The following is an 8,396-nucleotide window of genomic DNA, read 5'->3' on the forward strand; positions in this document are numbered from 1 at the left end:
TATCCTACCATTTACTGCTTGGACATAATTGCAACAATAGCCCTAGTCTTTGGCTACCTTGTTCAAGATCTTGTTTGCTCTCATTTCCTTTACTCTAGTTTCTAGACATCCAATGATATCTATTTTATTCTTATTCAGAAAAAGACCCAGCTCCTTCTGTTTATAGGGCTAGTTCAACCCTCTAATGTTCCAAGTACACACGATCATGTGGGTTTGAATGCAGGATCATTTCTAGCCTCTTCTATTCTAGAAGTGATCGACACACATTCTTCTAGGATCATAAATCTATTTGCACTGATGCCTCCTTCATGTTGAGGCTGCTGTCCTATTTCAGCAGCAATAGTCCAAGTCCTTGGCTACCTTGTTCAAGATCTTTTTTGCCCTCCTTTCCTTTACTCTAGTTTCTAGACATCCAATGATATCTATTTTATTCTTATTCAAAAAAAGCCTCAGCTCCTTCTGTTTATAGGGCTTGTTCAGCCCTCTAATGTTCCAAGTACACACGATCATAGGGATTTGAATGCATAATCATTTCTAGCCTCTTCCACTCTAGAAGTGCTCGGCATACATTCTTCTAGTATCATAAATCTATTTGCACTGATGCCTCCTTCATGTTGAGGCTGCTGTCCTATTTCAGTACTTTGCCTTTGTTGAATTCTGCATTCACCATTCCTCCTGAGTAGTTGCCTTGGAGAATCTGCATCAACTATTTTTTGCTTGCCATTTCCAGCTTCTTCCTATGGAGCTCCCACTTTTATTGCATCTTCTTCATTTCCATGCTCTACAGGTTCCCTTGGTTTCCATTCCTGCACTACGTTTTTCTTCCTTGCCCTTTTTCTTCTTTTTGGTACCTGCAATTCTGCCTCATCAGTGTTCTGTTGGTTTTTCCTCAAGCACTCAAACTTATCATGGCTAAAGTGATTGCAATCTATGCAGAACTTTGGTTTCCAATCATAGGCAATTTGTTGCTGAATAGTTCCTGAAGAAGTGTCAATTTCTACACTCTCCAGCAGTGATTTTGTGATATCAACCTTCACTAGGACTCGAGCGTGTAAAATTTTGTTGAGATCAGATGTATATCTATCAGTGTACATAGGGGATCCAATAGCATTAGCCACTTTACTAAGTGCATCTGCAGTCCAATACCCAACAGGCAAACCTAGGAAATTCACCCACAGAGGGATGGTAGTGATGCATTAAGTATCAAAATAGAAGTCTCTTTCCCAATTTTGTAAGATAAATGGCTTATTGTGGTACGTAGATGGACCTTCTTGCATCACTAGATCTCTATCCTCAATTGTTGAAAATCGAAACACATAGTAACCATTATTGTGATACAAAATTTGTGGCTTTGAAACAAAATCCCAGACAGACATAATAAAGTTCTCCATAGATTTTTCATACGGAGTATCTCCTAGTACATACCCAATTAATGTAGTAGCCCAATGGTCATTTAGCACATGAAAATCTTCCTCGACAATTTGAACTACAATCTTACCATCTCGATGACTAGGAGGCACATAATCTAGTCACATTCTCATATGAGAGCTGCCATTTAGCTTCCTTAGGTCTTTTGCATGTTGCTTCGTCGAGTTTTCTCCTTGAGCTGCTGGTACTTGTTCTTCTAGGGTTGGGGAAGGCTGCACAGAAGATCCTGCCTCTGAGAATTGTAGTCTCTGAGGTATTGCTGGCACTTGGATTTTATCCTTTTGATTCTCCTCCACCGCAATTTGATCTGCACTATTCCATTCGTTTTCACTATTACATTCCTTTTCAGAGTTGCTTTCACTTTCCTCTCTAATTGGTTGAAATTGAGTTGGGAGAAAGCTTCTAAACATTAACGGAGTGAATGCATGTTGTGTAGTAGTTTTTGGAGTTACGGTTGAGCTCACCGTTACAGGTTGTTTCCGCCGCCTTGCCATCATTGGTGCAAGTTAGCCTTCCTTGTCTAAACGTGCGTCGAGAGAGAAGTCATGCGGAAATCTCCAAAATACGATTTGTTCCAGCAATGTTTTTGAGTCTGCTCCTCTCGATCAGTGACATTATCCTTGCAAATATACCGCAAACAAATCCGATATCACCCATTCTAGTCCAATGACCCTACTTTATCAAATACAGCCGCCCTACTGACATACCGCACCAATTCAACCTAGAGCCACAAACCATGCAATCCGTGCACCAATAAGCAACAATTCAAATGTACCCCAAAAATGGAAAATGACTCAAACGAGAGCACCATCCCGCAAGTTCAACAAGTATCACAACAACCGCAATGCTACAAAGCCATCTTACATAGTAGAACCAAGACACACGAATCTAAAACAAAGGATCATATCTCAACATAACTCCGCTGCAATGCGCAACCCTATCCAAATATTAGTCCATATGAAATACCTCAAGCCACCATGCTCAAAATCAACAACCACGCGCAATTTGACGCCTAGTCGCAAAAGTGCATGACCATAACCATGCAGAAGTGAATAACACAATATACCACAGTCTAGAGAGAACATAACCAAGGCGCAGTCAACCATCCGACACCCCAATATCCATCTCGCTCAAATCCCGCTACAAGACCCAAATAGAACCGCACCATGTGTGCTTATAACCAACAAATCAAAACCCCTCGTGGCATGGAAGGGTAACTCATAGAACATATCAGAACACGAATACGCTCAACTCTGACGGAATGGCATATCCCTCAACAATAGTAGTTCATAGTCAACCAATCCGACCCGGTGTAGAATACACATCCTCATTGGGCCTACCAATGGACCCCAAATCAACTCTGGTCACCCACAAATAGATAAATAACCCTCCGAAAGTCTACAATGACTGAATCATAACACATACTATCATCTAGCTAGCTTTAGCCACAACTTCACAGTCCACAACCACGAAACACTCTGCTTCTGAGAACTGCCAGTCTCCAAATTCATAGAACACACGAACCACCATATCTGCTCCCAACTCCACCGCCTGAATGTCTAACACATCTCTCATACACAATCATCCCATGAGGAATACTTCTATGATTCTTCCGTGCTACATAGCAAAACCTAAATATCAGCAATCGATCGATCAGGCGAGTACAATAATACCAATAAAGCATCCGTAAGTCAACACTCAGTGCACCTTCTAAAATATACGCCCTCCTCAGGCAATACCAAGTAGTAATATCATTCATCTAATCATCTGAAACTGCCCATGTTGTCTAAGAATTCAAGTCCTTCCTTTCAAAACTAAACAGTAACCTTGCACGTGCAAATCTTAATCCTACACAACCTTCCGCATCTATCATGAATATGAAAAGTACGAGAATCTCATAATCACTCTGAGTCACAGGCAAAATACATACCCGATCAGTCAGAAACCTTCCATTGGATCCCATCCAGGAGAAAATCACAATATGCAACATGCTCCTCACGCTGGTAGGAAATATCCATCTCAAGACATAATAGAAACAGTCGAGAACTCTTTGAAACCCATTTGCCCATAACCAAACCATCAGAACTGAGTCTCTCTAACTTAACCAAGCCACGCAGGTTGCCAAACCCAAGAGTATTGCCACAAAACACCTATAGAGACTCACCACATTATAAGTACCCAAAGAGCTGACCATATCCATTACCGTGCTGATCCAACCTACTACTAGGCTATCATATTTCTCCGAGTTCCTTCCTAATTACCCTCAAGTTGACACTTCTCCTTGCCAGAACACCCGATCCTTACCCAAAACTCACCACCGGAGATCCTAGCATATAACCACACTGCCCTAAGGCCCATAAGCCACTGTATTCCCTCTTATGCACCCCAAAAGTACCACCACCGAGACACTCACTATGAAGAGACCTTCTGTGAATCTAAAGCCGTTTCCTTCACCTTCCTGACGCTAAAATGTAGAATCCATAATGATATAGAAATGACACAAGTCTCGACACCATTCAACTTAAATCTCATATTCTAGCCATATACAAATTCGCAAAATTCTCAATTGCCACATATTAATCTTGAATCCATTAGAACCTTCTCGAGAGTCATCCATTCTGCTCAAATCTCAATTGTGCCGCCCAAACGGGCCAAACAACATGTGCCCCATTAGCACAACAACACCCAAGGAAGTAACCTTGCCTTAACATAACTGATTAAATTCATACTCCATGCACACTACATCCTTCACACATAACAACTCAATCATTTCCATATACCCATACAGTATAATATAACCCGTATCCAAAAATTCCTTTACTCGAGTCACCCTCGATCTTAATCTCTTCAAGTCATATCTGATTCACAAGTATGCCTCAAACCGAAACCAGTACAACACATAACCATACAATCAAATCATCTATAGCAGACTCCCCCACTTGGCTCAAAGTCATAGAATAAAATACTCGATAACTCATAATATCCATAATCTATTACTGCCATAATCCCGCACCGAAGTTCAACTAAATCCTTCATAAGCTCACATAACACAAACCATATAGTACCTCAAATCATCTACTAAGCTTGCAGACATCCACATGACAATCAAGTCAACTTTCTCAAATAAATTCAAATTCAAATCTCAATACATATACCCCGATGGTAGAAAAGAAACTCTCCACACAACATCATCAGGATCACACCTCCGTAGATTACTTTGCAGGAGATGACCCACCTGCTTAGCCTCAAATTGGCATCTTGCTGTACCCTTTCACAACCAGGATTACTACACCATCACTTAATCTTCCTAAGTCTAAACTCACAACAAGACATGAAAAATCTTTCAACACACTCATAACTCGAGACTATACGCCACATCAAGATGAAAATCAAGCACCCAATAGTCCTTCTCACATCTCAAGCAAACTCTTCCCGTCACATTCAAACCATCTAAACACATCCCGCAGTCACATCATGCTCACTATATGGTCATCCAACCACTTATCGAGCCACAAATTTCATTTATAGGGTCATTACCGAACTTATAAGTCCAAAATCACGTGCTCACACAACCGATATCCCCATGCTCAAGCTACAGTCATAACCCGGCCTCAAGTCCTCTAGACTGGCCCATCATCAACACACAGAAATCATATCTCGCAATTCGTCCATGGAATCGCAAGCCGGCGATGCATAACTGATACCGAGCGCTCACATGCGCACACGAATGCGTGGAGAGAATTCAAAGAGTTATGTTTCAAGCTGAATTAATTCCGTACGATAAGGAAAGAAAGGTGGGAAATTATCCAAAATTCCCTGTATCCTCTCGAAGATAAGTATGGATGTCATAATACCGATCTGCAAGACTCTACTAGACACTTGCTCATGACTTGTAGAACCTATGAACCTAGAGCCCTGATACCACCTTGTCACGCCCCAAAATCCACCTAGTCGTGATGGCACCTAACCTAACCCGTCAGGTAAGCCCATTAACAACTATCCAATTTAAATGAGATTTATTAAAAAAAAAAGAAATGAAAATACAACTATTTTTATACAAGAACTTCCCAAGGACTGGTAGTACAAATCATGAGCTTCTAAGATTAGAATTTACAAAGCTGGTATGAAATAAATACATCATCTATTCAAAATGTACATAAACAGACTTTTATAAATCTAAGGCTACCATGAACAAGAGGCAGCTACAACCGGAATGCAGGTACGTCTTCAAATCCATCTCCCGTCGATCATAACAACATCATCATCCAACATCTGCACGCAAGGTGTAAAAGTGTAGTATGAGTACAACCGACCCCATGTACTCAATAAGTAACAAACCCAACCTTAGATTGAAAGTAGTGACAAGCTGGAACACAGGTCGGGGTCCAACACTAATAGCCAACAACAGTTCATAACAATATAATGGAAGTAATAAAAGAAGTAGCTCAAAAATAAAATGCTCAGCTCATTCACAGTTCCAGAAAAAATAGGCTTGCTTTTCAAGTATATTAGTGAAAAGCCAAATCTTTTACCAAAATCACCAAAATATGAGTACGTTTTGTAAAACTATGATTTTTCCCAAAATCTTTCAACAGGTAAATATTTCATTTTAAAATGGCATGATGAAAATACATCTCTATGCCTACATGTCAATGAGTATGTGAAGTCATGAATGACGCAATATCGTACAACATGAGGCAAATGCATCTCTATGCCTGTATGTCAAGTGTGCATGTCAATGCGATGCAACTCAGTGATAAAACCATAAGTATGCTCTCTGAGTATCAATTCACTCAGTCCTCCCAGTCACTCTGTCCTCACAGTCACTCAATCCTCCCAATCGCTCGGCACTCGCACTTAGTAGGTACCTGCGCTCACTAGGGGTATGTACAGACTCTGAAGGGGCTCCTTCAGCCCAAGCGCTATGACAATCCAATCATGGTGTAAATCAATAAAACATGATGCGGTGTGCAGCCCGATCCCATAAATATCCTCACCATCAGGCCCTCGGCCTCACTCAGTCATCAATCTCTCCAGTCTCTCGGGCTCACAATGTCATGAAAATCAGCGCAAAAATGATAATGTTATGTATCAATAAATGGTGACAGAGACTGAGATATGATATGCAATGAATGCATATGACTGAGTATGTAATTGAAATGTAAACAAATAATTCAACAACATCAATGACCTCGGTGGGCCCCAACAAAATAAGCTCAAAAGCTCTAGTACGTAGAGATTTCTTGGTTCACACACTTAGCTCCAAGTTTAGAAGTGTTACTTACCTCGAACAAGCCAAATTCAATACCGAGCAGGCCAAGCGATGCTCCAAAAATTCCATCCCACGCGTACCGATCTCCGAACGGCTCGAAGTAGCCAAAAACAACTCAAATACATCAAATAAAGTCTAAGGAAACAATTCCAATTGATAGAGGTCGAATCTTTACTCAAAAGCCCAAAATCAACCAAAACATCAAACTCGGGCCCGTACCTCAGAACCTGACAAAACTCACAAAATTTGACAACCCATTAAATTTCGAGTCCAACCATATTAGTTTCACTCAAATCCGACTCCGATTCGATATTCAAAACTCAAAAACTCACTCTATAAAACTTTAGGCTAAAATCCCCAATTTTCTCTTTAAAACTCATAATCCAATTACCAAAAATGAAGATAAAATCACGTAATATAATCAAAACCGAGTGTAGAACACTTACCCCAATCCTTGTGATGAAATTTGCCTCAAAATTCACCCTATTCCGAAGTCTATAGTACAATATGTGATAAATATGACCAACCCTGGAATTTAAAACATTCTGCCCAGCTTCATCACATTTGCGATCAACTCGTCGCATCTGCGACCACCGCTTATGCAGTACATATCTCGCTTCTGCGAGTAAACCAAACTCAACAACCATCGCTTTTGCGGCCCAAGGCACCGATTCCGCAGGTGCGGCCCATCTCACGCATCTGCGGAGCTCTGTTCCAGCTCTATACTCGCTTCTGCGATCCCTTTGTCACTTATGCGGTCATCGCACCTGCACAATTTCAATCGCAGGTGCGGAACACCAGTACCAGCAGCTACCAGCAACCAAACACAATTAAGAAATGGTCCGAACCTCGCCCCGAACTCACCCGCGCCCCTCGGGACCCCGTCCGAATATACTAACAAATCCCATAACATAACACGGACCTACTCGAGGCCTCAAATCACACATAACAACATCATCGCACCTCAAATCAAACTTAAATAAACTTTGAACTTTCAACTGCCAAAACTCGCGCCGAAACATATCAAATCAATCCGGAATAAACCCAAATTTTGTACACAAATCCCAAATGACATAACGAAGATATTCCAATTCCCGGAACCACAATCGGAACCCGATATCATCAAAGTCAACTTCCGGTCAAACTTTTGAACTTTCCAAGCCTTCAAATTTTCAATTTTTGCCAATTTGTGCCGAAACCTTCTAGAAACATCCAAATGCAAATCCGGGCATATGCCCGAGTCCTAAATCACCATCCAAGGTCAAATACTAAAAAGTCAAACTTGGTCAACTCTTCCAACTTAAAGCTTAAACCATAAAATGTATTCTTCCAAATCTATTCCGAATAACCTGAAAATCAAAACCAATGATTTACATAAGTCATAATACATCATACGGAGCTACTCATGCCCGTAAACTACCGAGCAAAGTGCAAATGCTCAAAATGACCGATCGGGTCGTTACAAAAAAAAATTATTAAGGAAGTCCAATCACAGAGAGATTTTTGATTTATTTGAAAATATTTTTCAGGTACAACTTGACGTATGCATGACTAAAGAAAATGAAGGCATGTATAATAGTGATATGGGAGCTATGTATAGTAGCTATTATTGATATTTAACGGTATTCATATATGTTACTAGTTAAAAGTTTTAAAGATTCACATTTGATGCACTTGTAGTATATGTACGGCCTAG

The sequence above is a fragment of the Nicotiana tabacum genome, chromosome 12 (genome assembly GCF_000715075.1).
Source record: "Nicotiana tabacum cultivar K326 chromosome 12, ASM71507v2, whole genome shotgun sequence".
Lineage (NCBI taxonomy): Eukaryota > Viridiplantae > Streptophyta > Magnoliopsida > Solanales > Solanaceae > Nicotiana > Nicotiana tabacum.